We start from the raw sequence: 16,155 nt of genomic DNA on the forward strand, positions 1-16,155 counted from the left end.
CACTGTGCTGCAATGTGGGCCTGAGCAGATGTGGAATATCCCCATTTCAGAGGCAAGAGTTGCTTTGCTGAAAATGTTCAAGGCCTTTCAGTGTCAAAGCATTTATTGTTTGAGGGAGAAGAAAGCTTTGGTTATACTGGAGTCAGGGCTGTGAAACAGTACAGAATCCAGCTTCAGTATATCAAGTCTGATACCGAGGCCAATTTTTTCCCACTGACCCGTGTTTATATTCTTCCCAGAGCTGAAAAAAATTAATTTAGCCCTATCATATATCTCTGCTCATCCTCAGCTTGATTTTTTTACACATTTTTACAAAAAATCAAAATGGTTAATATAGCAATACTTTTCACATATGTTCTTTGCTTATATCCATTCAAATACAATGTCATGTTACAACTCAGGAGTACAAGTGAGAAAAAAGGCATCAGCACTTTAAGCCTTGCACACTCATTTACAAGAAAAATTGCATTGCAGTCAGACTGTGCAAGATCACATTGGAATAATTACAGCACACAGTAGCCGGTGTTGAAAGGATAAGAGATTATAATTACATGGAGGAAACTGATTATTTCATTCAGCTGATTCATGGGTTGATTACACAGATTAGACTGCACTATAGATCACTGATGAAATAATTCACTGTGCATATGTGCGTCTGTCTACAGTCACAATAGTCCTCCATCTCACATGTTAAATGCTGTGAGTTAGAATCATCTCCAGAACTGCAAATATGGTTCAAACCAACAGTAATTTTGCAGGAAAACATGTATGTAGGCTTCTGTTTGTCTTGTTTAACATAAACATGAATATCATTAAGTCACCACGGAGAGTACATAAGTGCACTGGAAACGGAATACACACTGCGTATGTTAGCTCTTTAATGTTGTTTGACTGAAAATGTTTCTTGCCCTATTTACTGTAACATACAAGCTCATTAAAATGTATTAATATTTTTTATGTGGATACCCAACTGAATTTTACAGTCAAGTAGCACTTAATTATATTTTGTACACTTTTTTTTACTTATTGAAAAATGACCTCAATCTGCAGGAAAACAAAACTTTTGTATACGTCATACAATGAATTGAAAGTAGCATTATGGAGTAGCATTCACTGTAGTAAAAATATATTTACTGAAGACGACACCCAAAATTGAACCTACCACCAGAAAGTTAAAGGTGCCCTGTGGAGTTTTTGACCACTAGTAGTACGATGGACCAACGTTTTACGAGAGGGTCCGTGTTTAGTTTGTATCCAGCATACGCACACGGACATGGGTGAGGCAAGGCACATTCTTGTTGCTTGTTTCATTTTATTTCACTGATTGATGGTTAGTGGTGGTGAGGCATAGAAATGTGCCCATACAGGATGTGAAGAAGACGACTACTAGCTAGAAAACACTGGACTGTTTCAAATATTCAAAAAAATTGATAAGGAGGAAGAAAATGGATTAAACATGTTTGGTAGACCTCAAGGATACATACAACGCTTTTAGTGAGAAACACTGACACTTAACATAACTTTTATTAAACTCCACAGGGCACCTTTAATCTAATAGTCTATGAAAAGTCTAATAAACTGAACAATATTAAAGGGGACATATTCTGCATATTTCCAAGCCTATATTTTTATTCTGGGGCTCTACTGGAATATCTTTGCATGATTTACAGTTCACAAAAACATATAAAAAAATCTCATATTTATATAATAGTATATCACAAAAAGAAAATCACAAAAAGCATATGTCCCCTTTGACTGTAGCAAAGTGCATTACAATTCAATGAGATGTGGAATCTGTCACATTTCACCACATATTTTTAAGTGATCAAGCAATAAATGGAGAAAAGGTGGTGACGTTCATACCATCCCGCCTGCTTCTTCAAGTAAAGGCTCCACTATCTCCGCTTTTTATCTACTGTGGTATGGCACAAGGCACTTTCCAAACTGAGTAATGTTCTCAGTTGAGTTACACAAATCAAGGATGCTTTATGTAAATAATACATTTGAATAAACCTGATATAATCAGAATAACAAAATTCAGGTGCTCTCAAAGGCTATGACGTTTATACGCCAGCGCATTCTTTGAATAAAATCTTAATAATAAAACAAATTTTTGACAGAGGGGATGTAGCTCAGTGGTAGAGCGCATGCTTTGCATGTATGAGGTCCTGGGTTCAATCCCCAGCATCTCCATATTTTATCTACAACGGAGCGAAGCAGGAATCTTTCCACAGTGGGTAACCAAATTCTACACGATACACCTTGTTCAAGGATGCTTCATGTAAAGTGTTCACAAAAAATCAGGTGTAGCCTTGCCATATCTCTAAAATGATTAAACTTGACAGAACCAAAAGTACCAATTTCAGCTGCTCTTTAAGTTTATAACATTTTACCTCTGTGTCTTCTTTGAATAAAGCCTTAATAATAAAACAACATCCTTTAAATAGAGGGGATGTAGCTCAGTGGTAGAGCGCATGCTTCGCATGTATGAGGTCCTGGGTTCAATCCCCAGCATCTCCACCTCTTATCTACAATGGAGCAAATCACATGTCTTTCCACAGTGGGTGATGCTCATGGTTGGGTCACCAAATTCACAACACATTGTTCAAAGGTGCTTTATGTAAAAGTATTCACCAAGAAAACAGTTATACCCTTGTGTTGCCTTGAAGGTGAATGTCTGCTGCTCTCACACAGAAAAATGTGTTTTTCTTTTCTTGAATTTTCAGCTGCAGTAACCTTCACCAGTGTCAAAACGACCCCCGTTGTCCTCCAACTTGAATTTTTCATCCACTGTATACACTGTGGCATGATGAATACATATACAGTAGTACAAAACATACAGGTTCTATTCAATGTCATTTTATCTTAACCTTTACTTATATCCATCTCCTTCTTATTTGTCCCTGCGAGCCCTTTCCTTAAGCAAACAGACAACAGTGGGCGAGATGAAATGAAGGAGGTAATAAGAAGGGGGTTGAGACTGAAGAAAGAGGTAGAAGGGGGCGAGCAAGGAGAGGGGGGGTGGAATAAGGACTAGAGTGCTTTGTTGTGTGTTATGTGTGTTGAGAATATAATAAAATTGCATCTATTACTAAAAGACATGGTTCAATAATCAGCATATGAATATGGATTAATAATTTCATCAGGAGGGTGAACAGGTTGATCAAGGAAAGGAGGGAGGAATGAATCCAGCTGCTCCTTCGTTTTAAGCTTTCGTGACCAAGGACCGAAAGAAGAAATTCAGAGGGAATTAAAAAGGGGGCGAAGGAGTGACAGGAGGGAGGAGGAAGAGAGTGGCGTCTTTCCCACCTAAACATCTGCTGACTGATTAGCAGGCCACTTCTACTTCTGAGGAGAGGAGAGTGAAGGAGAGGAAAGGAGAGGAGAGGAGGGGAGAGGACAGGAGAGTACAGGAGAGGAGATGAACAGACCTAAAGTTTTTTCTGAGAGCTAAAATAGAGATTGCAAGGTGGGAAGTGCACATAAATCATATGTTCGTTAAATACTGTATGAGATTAGAGCATATTTTATGGAGCTTGGAGTCCCTTTTAAGAAAAAAGGCTTCATCCCCCACGAGCAGAGAGCAGAGCAAATTCAAAGTTCATGTCTCACTCTCAATCTTTCCCTGCTGTGTGTGTGTGTGAGAGAGAGATCTATCCACTGTGGTCCTTTATGCAGTGATGTGGAAAATAAGGGTATGGAGGTCAAGGAGGTGGATGGGTGTGTGGCATGTCGGACTTTTCCTGCAGGAGAGCACAGTTCTAATTCTGTCACACTTGCCGTAACCATGTTTCCTTAACCTTAATGAAGTGTTGCAGTTGCCTACCAAACATTAACCATAGTTTATTATAAGCACAGTTTTTCCCTAAACTTAACCATACTGTTGTTGCCATGTGCAGATATTGCATTGGATGTCATTCAATGTAATCCGTCCAATGTAAACAGGTAAACTCAGTTTGCACTAATCTTCGCATGCACGTTACACACGTATGCTACATTGAATTGACACAAGTAAAATATATGTGCTTATACTGTACTTATATATCTTTGGATACCTGCCAGGAAGCCTTCAGAGAATCATTTCATGTGAAAAAAAAAACATTCAACTTGTCTCTAAAACTGACATCAGCTAAAATACAATGAAAAGCCGCATTTCAATTTACTGCATTTCATTTTCACATCACTCTGACAAGAGGTATGCTGGCCATAATGTGGTGGAGAAAAAAAGCTTGGAATGATATTGAGGATCGCATTTGATACAATCATCTGTCTGCAGTGAGAACTTTTTGATAACTTTCCTTGGTTTCAAACCCGACTGCACTTTATGGAGTTACATGAGATGCTGTAAACTCAGTAAAGTGCAGTCGAGTGTGTGATGCTGTCGTGTATTCTGTAATACACAGAGATGAATGCTTGACAACAACTTCCAGTAGCCGCTGATGTTTGCGATACAATCACCTCAACTGTATTGTGGTGACAGTTTATCTCCCATGCGAGTAAGTCTGAAGACATTTTTTAGACAATGTCAGAAAAAATTCTGTTGTTTTTCTTCTGAATGTATGAACAGGTAGTTTCTCAGGAGTAAATTTAACCTGACAGCAATAGTCACCGGTGTTGCCCCCTGGGCAAAATCCAATGAATACCGATCTGTTCGAGGGAAACGAGGGGAAACACGCACCAAAATCACCAGTAAATGTCAGCAAATATTACATCAGGTTAGCCAGTGACTCTTCTGACTCTAACGCTATTTACTTTTTTCATTTTTTTTTTGCTCAGACATCCTCTTGTGCTTCACAATTTCAGTCAGTCCATCTATCCTTGAGCTTGAATGTATCTGTCTCTTCTCTGCCTTCATCTTCTTTCATACACCCCACTTTTGTTCTTGAGTCTCAAACCCTTAACCTTGAATGTGCAAGAGCAGAGGACTGGTTATAGCTTTTATTAAAAGTCAGTTTGTTGGCTGTGGAAGAGGGTAAGAATGTTGGAAACAGTTTGTTGTCCTCAGATATCTTCTTCAAAAATAAGGTGGCAAAACATCAAACAGAGGCCATTAAGGCGTCAGTATGCTTCCAACAAAGTGCCTGATGGCCCGTTCAGCAGCGTTTAATTCCTCTCCTTCCACACCCATCTGACATTGACATTGGGCTGCGACTGACCACTTTTGTAATCTCACAGACTATCCAACAAGCATGCACACTTTACACGGCATTGTAACATCTTGCACCTTTTTAAGCTTTTTACCCTCCCTTTGAGTGTGTCTGTTTGGAAAACAGCTTTGCCTTCAGATGAGCTTGGACATATTGTACAAACTACAACCGTTACTCTGTGTGCTTGTATCAGTTATGGTATGGAAATATCCATCTGAGAAGTCAAAGTATTTGTCCAAAAACATTGTCCTACTAAATAACAGCTTAATTATTACAAGGAGATAAAGTACATCCACTTGCAGCACAGTAAAAGGTCAAATCTGCCTTTCACTTCATTTTCACAAAGCTTCAAAATCCTTCTGTGACTGGTCTGTACCTCCTCATGAAGGCTCAATGACTGAAGTCAAAAAAGGACAACAGTTCTTACTTGGAGTCATCTCAGAGTGTACTTTATGTAATAAGAAAGTCAGAAGACCTTTAACCTTTAGCACTTTGTTGATGGTTGCACTACTTTCTTGTTGCACTATGCACTTATCTGCTTCCACTTGTTTCTTACTTTAATTATCTTCAGTCTAGCGCTCTTTCTCATTGCACTTGTGCCTGGTCAGCTACTTGAGAATTTGTACCACAGTTCTCTTTGAGTCACTGTCCTCTAATGCTCGATTGTCTTGCCCCACGTGTAGGTCGCTTCGGATAAAAGCGTCTGCCAAATGACAAAATGTAAATGTAAGACCTTTTCTTCATGTCACTGGTCATACAAGGAAACACCGGTCTATATTTTATATCCCTGCAATTACATGTGAAGTGGCAGCTGATTTGTTCCTGGCCTCACTCGTTCAGTCTTTCTCTCATCTACACTCTCTCCTGTATTCCAGGCTCCATGTCCTCATCCCTTCCTCCATCTCTACCCCCAAACAGAAAGTCCTCCCAAGCTTCTCCTTTGAGCTCCTTCAGCTCCCTGAAGACAGACAGAGAAGCAGGCTTTGGGGGATGGGGTGATGGTGGTGCTGATGGGGGATGGAGGGAAGGGTGTGAAGAACAGTGTTCGCAGAATGTCAACACCCACACGTGTGCACATCAACTCAAATACATACACACACATTGGAATTGGAGAACCAGCTTCATAAACCATAACTACTGGCACACACACCAACACTCGCACACAACTGCTGCCAGTCGTTCCACCCAAAACCCCCTCTGAGGCCCCTCTGTGGTTTAATTGGTGTAATTATATTTGCATAAGGCTGTCCTGTTTCAGCTAACACAACACACACACACACACACACACACACCCCTGACAAGTTTTAATAGGCAAGATAATTGAATACGGTTCTCCCACTAGTGCCCTGAAGGGTCTATCTGTATATTCTGCAAAGAATCAGCGCTCCATACGTTTACTTAGGCAAATAGGACAGCATTTGCCACTAGCTCAGCTGATAATTATATACTTCAAAGGTTAATGAACTGAAGGGAGCATTTGGGGTTATTATCTTATAGTTGATTATGAGAGGTAACAAACAGCATCCAAAACACTGCATCAGAAGATAACCTCCTTTTAACAAAGTTGTTTCTATGTGTGAATCCACGCCTCTTATGAAAAAACAAGTTAATGAAAAAGAACAAAAATAATGAGATGAAGGCTTGAAGTGGAAATCAACTTGACATTTTCCCAAGTGTAATTTTTCCCCCCTAATTATTGCCAGGTTACAGCTTCATTTGTGAGACTGAATGAAAGTCTGCTTCTTGTTCGGAATGAGCAACAACAAGGGCAACATAATTACTAGCTAAGCAGTGCGACTGAATATGCTGATTAAAGTAGTTACAAGAGACATTTAGTTGTTTTCTTTGCTGCTGGAGTAATTGGAGGAAGCCTTGAGGTGGTCTATTAAAGGAAGGGTTTATTCTATGGATAATTACACATCATATCATACAGCATATTTACACTGGTATCATATTTTACAGCTGAATGCTGAACTCACTGGAATATAATGTAATAAGTGTAAGCATAAAGAGTTTTTAAACAATTCTTATCTAAGTGTAATGTAATGCATTTTTAAAGCTGAAGCAGCAAGAAAAGTTGCTTACAGCTGCTGCTTAAGAGCATTTTTTCTCTCAGATTAAAACTCTCATCGTTCTTATTATCCTGTTGGTTTTGAAAGAGTTTTAATGAATTTCATTGTGTCAATGTGTTTTAGAGAACTCCTTCCTCACAAAGCACAAATGAACCAAACTGACAAACCCTTCTCCAAAACACTCTGGCACAATAAAATTTGTATAAGGAGTCGAGATGTCATCCTGAACTTTTTGTAAGTTCAATAAAATTTTCAAAGACTGATCATTCTGGTGAAGTTTGACAAAAGTGTCAGCGCCTGTTTGAGGGTTTTTTATGATGTCAGGGAATTTTCTCAAAAAAAACACAGAAGTTTCCACCACTCACATATTACTGAAGAGACGTCTGTAGGTGTTGATGAGACGGGTATATGGAGATAAAGAGCACATTTTCTCAACCCACAACAATAGCAGTAATATTTCCCTACCAGTGATGAATCACCTCCTGAATACCACAAACAAAATGTCACAGCCTCCCATCATAATTTTTGCTAGTCTCACTTACAGTGCAATGATGATCAGCTTTGATCAATTTAATTAAATTGGATCAGTCAACAAATTGATCCAAGGAAGCAAAATGAAATTGACAACTTCCTCACCCAAGGACAATGGTTCCCAAACTTCTTAGCTTATGACCCTTAATAACCAAGCAATGCCTACAGTTCTTACACCACTTTTCACAGATTTCATATGTCTATGAACTGTGAACTAGAGTGATGGTCTCTTCTCATACATTGTCATAAATAGTTTTTAGGCCTAAGGAGGGAAAACTCTCCATTATTGCGAAAAGCGAAAATTAAACCAATATCTGAAATATTAAACACTTTTGTTCAGCAAAATTTTATTTTTTTTTCTTCCTCTTCCCTTACTTGTTAATCATCTTGTGAGCCCTTACGACCCTTTGGGGGGCCACTAAACACTCACAATCTAGAGCACTGATTCTTCTGGTGTTAAACAGACTACTGGCTGAAAAGCCATATTGTTGGTTAAAATCTGGCACACATTTGTCAATAGCCTTCCCTTTCTCACATATATCACTGCTGCTCTGCATTACATACTGCACACTGCTGGTACATTAGAGTAATATGGAGCCAGTAATATAGAAGTGGGAACGGTTTCATTAAATTACATGCGCCTTTAAGATCTTCACACAAATTGCCTTTGAAAGTACCACCTATTGAAATACCTTTGAAATGATCTTAACAATAAGAAAATGACACTCAATCTTCTGCAGCTCAAAGCGATTTAAGTCATCTCTAATGCTGAGACACCTCCACTAGCCATAGGGGGTGTCACAGCCTCAGTTTTACATAATGCACTGTTGCATTTTTAAGCTTTTCTTTTTTTTATTCACAGAAACATTTTCCCTTCTTTTGCTTTGTTAACCACATCTCCCTTCCCCCTCTCTCTCTTTCTCTCTCTCTCTCTCTCTCTTTCATTTATGAACTCACCTCACCTACACTATCCATCCCTCCCCCCTCTCCTCCTCCTCCTCCTCCTTCTCCTCCTCTACCTCCTCCTCATTTTCCACACACACCAAACCCCTCGCCTAAAAATGAAATCTGATTTTCCTTCTCTCTCTCTCTCTCTCCCTCTCTCTTTTTTTTCTCTCTCTCTCTCTCTGGATGAGGGTCTCTGGGTCTTTTGTTCATCCACCCGCTCATGTGGCCTCCTCTCGTTGCCACGGCAACCGGGTGTATACATACTGTTGCTCCAGGAGAAAGAAAAATCGAGATGTGGAAAATAGAATGGGATGCAGTGAGATGAGAGCGAGAGAGAGGTTGACAGGGATGAGATGGAGTCAAAATCAGGGGAGGAAGAAAGAGAATGAGAAGGCATAAGGGACAAAACGAAGACATGAAAGTGGGAGAAATATGGAGTGATTAAGGAAAGGGAGGAAACAAAAAATGAGAAGACAAAGGAATACAGAAATGAATGGTTGCAGGAATGAGGAAGATACAGATATCCTTTTCACTACTGCTGCAGGAAAAAATTTTCCTTCCCAGCTCAGATAATTTCCCTCTGAATGAAATGACTCTAATATCAACCCCAAAACAAATTTATAAATGTGATTCCCTTTTCAATACTCAGCAATTCTTCATTTCCTATCTATTTGTTTGGGGGAAGATAATTGAATTTTTTTCAGATGCACAGCAAAGTTTTAATCTAATCTCCTGTCCTGGAACTCATCCTGTGTGTTTCATATCAGCAACCGATTGTACTACAGGGATTTAATCTTACTACGCTGCAGTCGCGCACTGCAAAATATTCCGAACAAGAGCATCAGCAAAATTGTTCAGATTGAAAATGTACTGCAGTGAGAATGCAAAATGCAAAGAAACACACCGATGACTCATAACTTACAAGTTATACTTTAAAGTTGATTAATTCTACCATAATTACACTACAAAAATCCATATAATGAGGAGAGGAGGGAGGAACTCATTAAATTCACTTTTGAGCAATTAGAAAACATTTTGAACCACTAAAGATAAAAAGCTGTGGTGTAAATGAGAAATTAATTTAATTTTAATTAGTTCTTAAAGTAAAAATTGACAATTATGTGACACTAACAAAAAGATGGAAGGGATAAAAGATGTTTTAAGCTTCAAAGATTATGAACAGAAGAGAGAGAGTGTAGATAGAGGGAATAAATTAATAAAGGTGACAAGATAGATTAAACCAATGACACTGAGAGTAGATGATATCTTACTTATTATTTTTCTGACTTATCCTTATCTTGTCTGTTTTCCACCAGAACATCTCTTCTCTAATAAAGATATTAAAAATGGGAGCAGACAACAGAAAAAGGAACACACAAAAAGAGGCCAAAATGGAATGGGTGGGAAAAACTTACAATGAAATTGAATCAGGGAGGACAGAATCAAAGTTCAAATAACAAAAAAAAAAGATTGAGAAAGCAAAACAAGGAGCGAGAGAGACACACAGAGAGACAATAAATACCAGCATCCTTGTCAGAGCAGCATCTTCCTCCACCCCGTTGTCTGTGTTTGCTGTATTAGAGGCCCTGTAGGAATCCAAACCCTGCAGACAAGCAACCATCTGCCATCTTGGCTCCTGGCCAATGCTGCTTGGTGGAGCCAAGATGGCGCCCAGTCACACACATTAAAAAGATTCATATCCAAAACTCACAGTCAAACAAGGCATGTTTCATTACATATCAAGACATGCAGACGTCCAAAAGCCAAACTAGGTGAATTACTTGATACTCGCACATGTAAACAGGAAAAGTAAACTAGCTACTACATTTCAATGAATCTAAAAGCATATACTGAGAATAATACGGCCTGTGTTCAAACAGGCCAAATTGCACTGTATTTTGAAGACAAGGTTATTTAAAGCTACTGTAAGTTTAATAACCAGCAGCTATACACGTCTTGGCTATGAATCTGTATATGTTAAGAGAAGACAGGCAACAATAATGGCAACCAGCCACAGCCTATACAGTAACACAGAATCACATACAACAAATACTATAAATAGAGATGGAGATTAAATAGAGAATAAACAAGAAATATATCACTAACTGCATTGCAAGCCTATGTGTACAGTGAGGCCTACTAATACTAAGCAATGCTAACAAAGCAAGTCTGTTGGTTAGCAAGTCTAACAAACAATATGCACAACCTCAAACAAAGAATTGAACAGGGCAAGCCTTCGCAAACATTCATGCAATATTACCCCCATTAGTAGCTAAATTGGCTATTTTTTTTATCATGTTACATGTTAGCAGCATTTCATTCACAAGCAAAACTAGATGCAAACAAATAATGTACTGCTCCTTTTTAATTAGCAAAAGCAAGTGTTTAAACTGGATTTTATGTAGATGTAACTGCTACTAATGATGGCTTTGCAGACATTTTGCCACCAAATTGTTGACATTTGTGTACAGTAGCTCATCTTACCGAGTGGGAGTTTTCGTTGCTGTCAGAAATTCCCAACTCAACAATAAGGAGGCTAACATTTTCCCATTCCTTCCTCCTTCCTGCTTATAAATACTGTCTGAATAGTATGACATGAATGCTACATTAGGCAACCATGTCAGAATACCAGGAAACTAAAAACGTATTTGAGTTAACGGAAAGGCTCAACAAATATGAATTGTAGATACATTTGTGGAAACTAATCTCCCTAGTGTCAGTAGAAGATGTAGCTTAGAGGCTACAGTAGCACTGAATGAATGAATTACTGCTAGCATTTCAAGAAAAATTAAAAACCTAAAGACTTAGCAATATCATGTAGGCTAAACACTTGACCTTCTGCCTGACTATGAAACAGGACGCACATCTGTAAATAATGTACATGTCCATATTTTGTGTTCAAATTGGCAGCTACACTGTGCTAACATGTTATACTGATGTGCAAGCAAGCAATCTAGCATTATTAGCATAAAAAATAAGTTACAATGTGCTTTACAGGTGTTAAAGGAAAAAAGAGAGAGGAAAAGAGTGGCTGGATATGTGGATATAATGCTAATATGCAGCCAACTTTTTATTTATGAGGCGCATGACATCAGCGTTAACACTAGCTAACATTTCTTTGGTGCCACAAGATGTGTGACAAGAGTTTCCACTGAATGGTTTGTCAAGTTGGTGGCAGTCTGTATGCACGGCTGGTGACCTGCTTAATATGATGACTGATTGGCTGAGCTGAAAGCTGATATAGGAATGATGAACAGAGGCAGGAAGTAGAGATGGAGATAGACAGAGAAGTTATCACTGTCATAGTGATTAATCATCCCAACTACACATATATGCACACACACACAGCTGTATGAGGATCATGACACAACGCTCTGAGATCAAGCTAACGCGGAACCATCCAGACTCACTGGCATCGTTCCATTTCATTCGCACAAACACACACACACACCGACTCTCTCCTGGCAGTTCTCCATTATAATAATCTCTATTCCCTCTCATGCATATACATACCCACATGCTCAGAGGGCACCAGAATATAACCAGAATATAAAATGAAACTGTATAGAGGCTTATCCTGTTATCCAGAAATGTTTGTATTTTTATGCATCATTTAATAATAAATGTTTCTGTTTGTGCCATTTATAAATAGAGAATGGGTTTTCTGAGAAAAGTGCAATGTGATTGGAGTGGGAGGGCTTTGATAGGCCAACACTGTCTCCTTGAAATTAAATTTTCAAAATGTGATGCTGCCAGGATGACATTTTTTTTAATCAACATGACGTGGAAAGGAACTGTTAAGTAACGTATTAGCTTGAACAAAGTGCTTATGTCGCTTAATCCTATAAGCACACATTGGAATCAGGATGTAAACTCCAGTCTATGGTGTACGCACATCATCCATCCTGACCTCCTCGCTTCGTTTTGCGTGCGATACATAAATGTGACGCTTCCTACTCTTCCAAAAACTGGGACATACAACATGTAGCAATAATGTTTCCCAACATGTATTTGGCAATACGAATTAGTAGCATACAAATGTAATTTCCAGGAGAAAGGGTTGGATAGGCAGGTGCTTGAATGTTTGATGTGGTTGCTAAGTGGTTGCTATGGTGTTACTGGTGTTTGCAAGGTTGGTGCCAAGTGGTTGCTATCTTCATTAAATAATTAATTTCTCTGTTAGAATCAATACCATTTATAATGGATGTCTCTGTCTCTCTGCATCAGTCACTACTGCATGTGTATCAATTGCTTCTATATTTTGTTCTGTATAAATGGAGACTAAATAAACAAGGTCTTAAAGGTACTAGTGGAATAAAATACCACTTTCCTTAAAATGTGTATTTTTATTTGATTTTTATTTGTTTTAGTGTCTGTGAAGCACATTATAACTATTTCAAGTGTATACAGACTTGACAGTCATAATCGAAATTGAAGAGTTATGAAGTAAAAGCTGGGGAGCAAAGCTCTCATATAAACTACAATAGCCTAGTTTAGAAAGTGAATAAGCATTTCTTGTGTTTCTGAGATGTAAATAAAAGGGTGAAAAAGAGTACTAGATTAAAATATTTATTTATTCAGCAGGACACAGAGACCCAAATGTGTCCAAAATCCTTACTGTATGCCCCTCCGAGCTATATTTCATCTTCAGTTTTAAGATGTTATTAATCCTGCTCATTGGTGATATAATCTACATTTATCTTTGGACCTATCTCTCTTTACCAGGTCACAGGGATTATATGTGTCCCATGTCCAGTGTCTATATAATTACAGATTACATGTGATTACACAATACACACAGACGTGTATCTGTATAATCCTGACATCATTCTTCTGACATGTGGTGAAAGTCAGCATATTTCAGTTGTTTGTCTTATGACTGACACTGAGACAGATTAATTGCGACAACTTAATCACCTTAATAATTTATGCGTTTGTGTGTGTTTGCATATGTGTGTGAGTGTGCAGTTGCACTAATGACTCAATCCATTCAAAATCAACAATATGGCGAGGTCAGTCTTGGGTCAAATGCTGTATACTGATGGTACATCTGTGTGTGTGGGCATGTGTGCACAGGTGTAACCGTACATACATACACATGATTATGTATGGATATACAGTATTAGACATGAGAATGTGTGTGCATATGTGTGTTAACATGTGTCCATGGTGTCATGTGGGCAACCGCTGAGGGCGCAATATCTCTCAGAGGGGATTGACACATAAAGATGCTGTTAATAACGTGTGTGTGTGTGTGTGTGTACTGGAGTAAGGGGTCTATAATCTGTAGGATTAGTGCCTGTGGATTGAGACTGAGATTAAATTCAACACCAAGCAGGGTCTCCTCTTGCAGAAAGACAGATTAATGTGTGTCCTTGTATGTGGTGTGTGTGCGTGTGCGTGTGTAAGGTACTAGTCCTAACCAGGGCAGAGACATTTAGAGAAGTGTTTTGTCTGCCATCAGTTTGAAGTCATTTTAGAGTTGGATTTAGGTTTGAGGTTTGGTCACAGAAAAAAGTAAGAGAGTTTTAGGAGAATACAAAAATGTTCTTGCATGAGGCCCATTGTCCGCTCCAGCCAAACACTGCAAACATTTTTAGTATCTTGACCTTCAGCAAATACAAAGAAAATCACATTATGTTACTTATACGATGCAACTTTACAGGCTTTTTGAAACAGGTCCAACTATAGGCTAACGCTTTACAGACTCTCCAACTCAAAGAAAATAACTTCCTTGTGAGAAATAAAAGGATTTGAGAGAGGTTTTCTTTGAAAAATAAATAAATAAAATTAATCCTGAATTTATCCATCTTCCTGATCCTCAGCAACTGTCCTATGTGGGGAGAAAAGTCAGTGTGTAGCATTAGCTGCAAAATATGCTGTCATACACTAAGAGAAACAAGCTCTGTAGTGAATGTTTCTGAATGATTACAACTGTAAAAGTATAACAGCTGCCTGTGTTCTTCTATCTACTGGACTCTTTCCTTACATACATTATGGACAACTTTTCTGTCCTGTGTGGTCATGAGTTGAATTGAATTTAATGCCTTTCACTATATTGTATTTGATATGATTATTGATATTTGCATATTGTATATTTATTGCTAATCATCTCGCAATGTTATGCATTTTCTGTACTGCTTTGTCAATATAGGTTTCTGATGTCATGCCAATAAAGCTTATTTGAATTTGAATTTGAGAGAAAGAAATGACTTTCCATATTTTCTCACTCTAATGAGAAAGTAACACTAAACACATACACACAGAGACACACACACTCACACACACACACATGCAGAGTCGAGTCTCACCATTCTTTGGTTGTGACCTTTAAATACACGGTTGGAGTTTTTTTATTTCTTTGTTGAGACACAAACTAAACCTGAAATTGCTTGTGGGCTCCTGCTCACAATCTCACAATCAATGCTTTCTGACATTTAGAGGGGGTGGGGGGTGTGTGTGTGCGTGTGTGTGTGTGTACAAGGGACTGTGTGTGTGCACTTTATTGTGTGTACAACACCACCAGTAGACAGACAGGTAAGGTCAGTTTTGTTAAACTCCTCTTCTAAACAGCGCCTGCTTACATTTATTAAATTACACATTTCAAAGCTGTGTACATGGTGAGACTGCAAATGAAACAGAGCTTTGCTGTCACATTTCTATTTACTGGCTGCAAAAATAAGGTGGCAGAAGTGGCTGCTGAGAGGGCTGCCTCCATTTTCCACAAACAGTGTCCAAATCCAGTATTATATAGATGAATTATACAAGTATAAATAGTGTATAAACCCATATTATAAAGCTGAAAGGCCATCTGATTACACGCTATACAAGCACTGTCCCTACACTGCCAAGATCAATACACATCTGATCTCACCATTCCAACTAATGGAGGGCAGATAAAGAAGATGAATGTATTGACAGTATGTGTACAGTACAGCAGCACTGAATCAATATCAGCCATTGAAACCATAGAAATATAATTATATACTAATGCTAAACAATATAATGAATAAAGCAAGAGCTGCTATAACTATGTTGTCCAATTGATACAAAGGAGGATCATTCTTGGCACAGAAATATTTTACACATAGCCTATTGGAAAATGGAATGGGCCTTCTGAACAGTCAATACAGTGTAAGGCACAGCAGAGGCAACACTGTCAATATCAATAATGGGTTACTCTGCACTCACATACTCGTGCACAGAAGTACACTTATTGACCAGCTTGGGCAATTTAGTGGTGTCCTGTGGATAATCTGAGCAAGCATATCCTGGAAGAGGGAGTTTTAACTGTGCACTGTTTCAGTAAAGTACACACATGATTCCCTTTCCTCTCCCTCTTTCTCCCTCGCTCTTTGTGTGCACGCTGACAACCTTTCATCACCTTTCATCATCATTTACTTTCGGCCACAGTTGGGTCTAATTGTGCACCAGCGTTGTCAAATGTCCATCCGACT

At 38.6% G+C, this 16,155-nt stretch overlaps 1 protein-coding gene and 2 non-coding genes across 4 annotated transcripts in view; 2 read left to right on the top strand and 1 right to left on the bottom strand.

Annotated features, from left to right (window-relative positions):
• sema4f (sema domain, immunoglobulin domain (Ig), transmembrane domain (TM) and short cytoplasmic domain, (semaphorin) 4F) overlaps positions 1–16,155 on the bottom strand; it is a 105,427-nt gene that overhangs the window by 62,414 nt on the left and 26,858 nt on the right. The gene's annotated exons all lie outside the window — the stretch shown is intronic.
• trnaa-ugc (transfer RNA alanine (anticodon UGC)) lies at positions 2,122–2,193 on the top strand. The gene has a single exon. It is a non-coding gene; the product is annotated as a tRNA-Ala (tRNA).
• Positions 2,449–2,520, top strand: trnaa-cgc (transfer RNA alanine (anticodon CGC)). Its single transcript has one exon. It is a non-coding gene; the product is annotated as a tRNA-Ala (tRNA).

This window comes from Thunnus thynnus, chromosome 22 (genome assembly GCF_963924715.1).
Source record: "Thunnus thynnus chromosome 22, fThuThy2.1, whole genome shotgun sequence".
Taxonomy (NCBI): domain Eukaryota; kingdom Metazoa; phylum Chordata; class Actinopteri; order Scombriformes; family Scombridae; genus Thunnus; species Thunnus thynnus.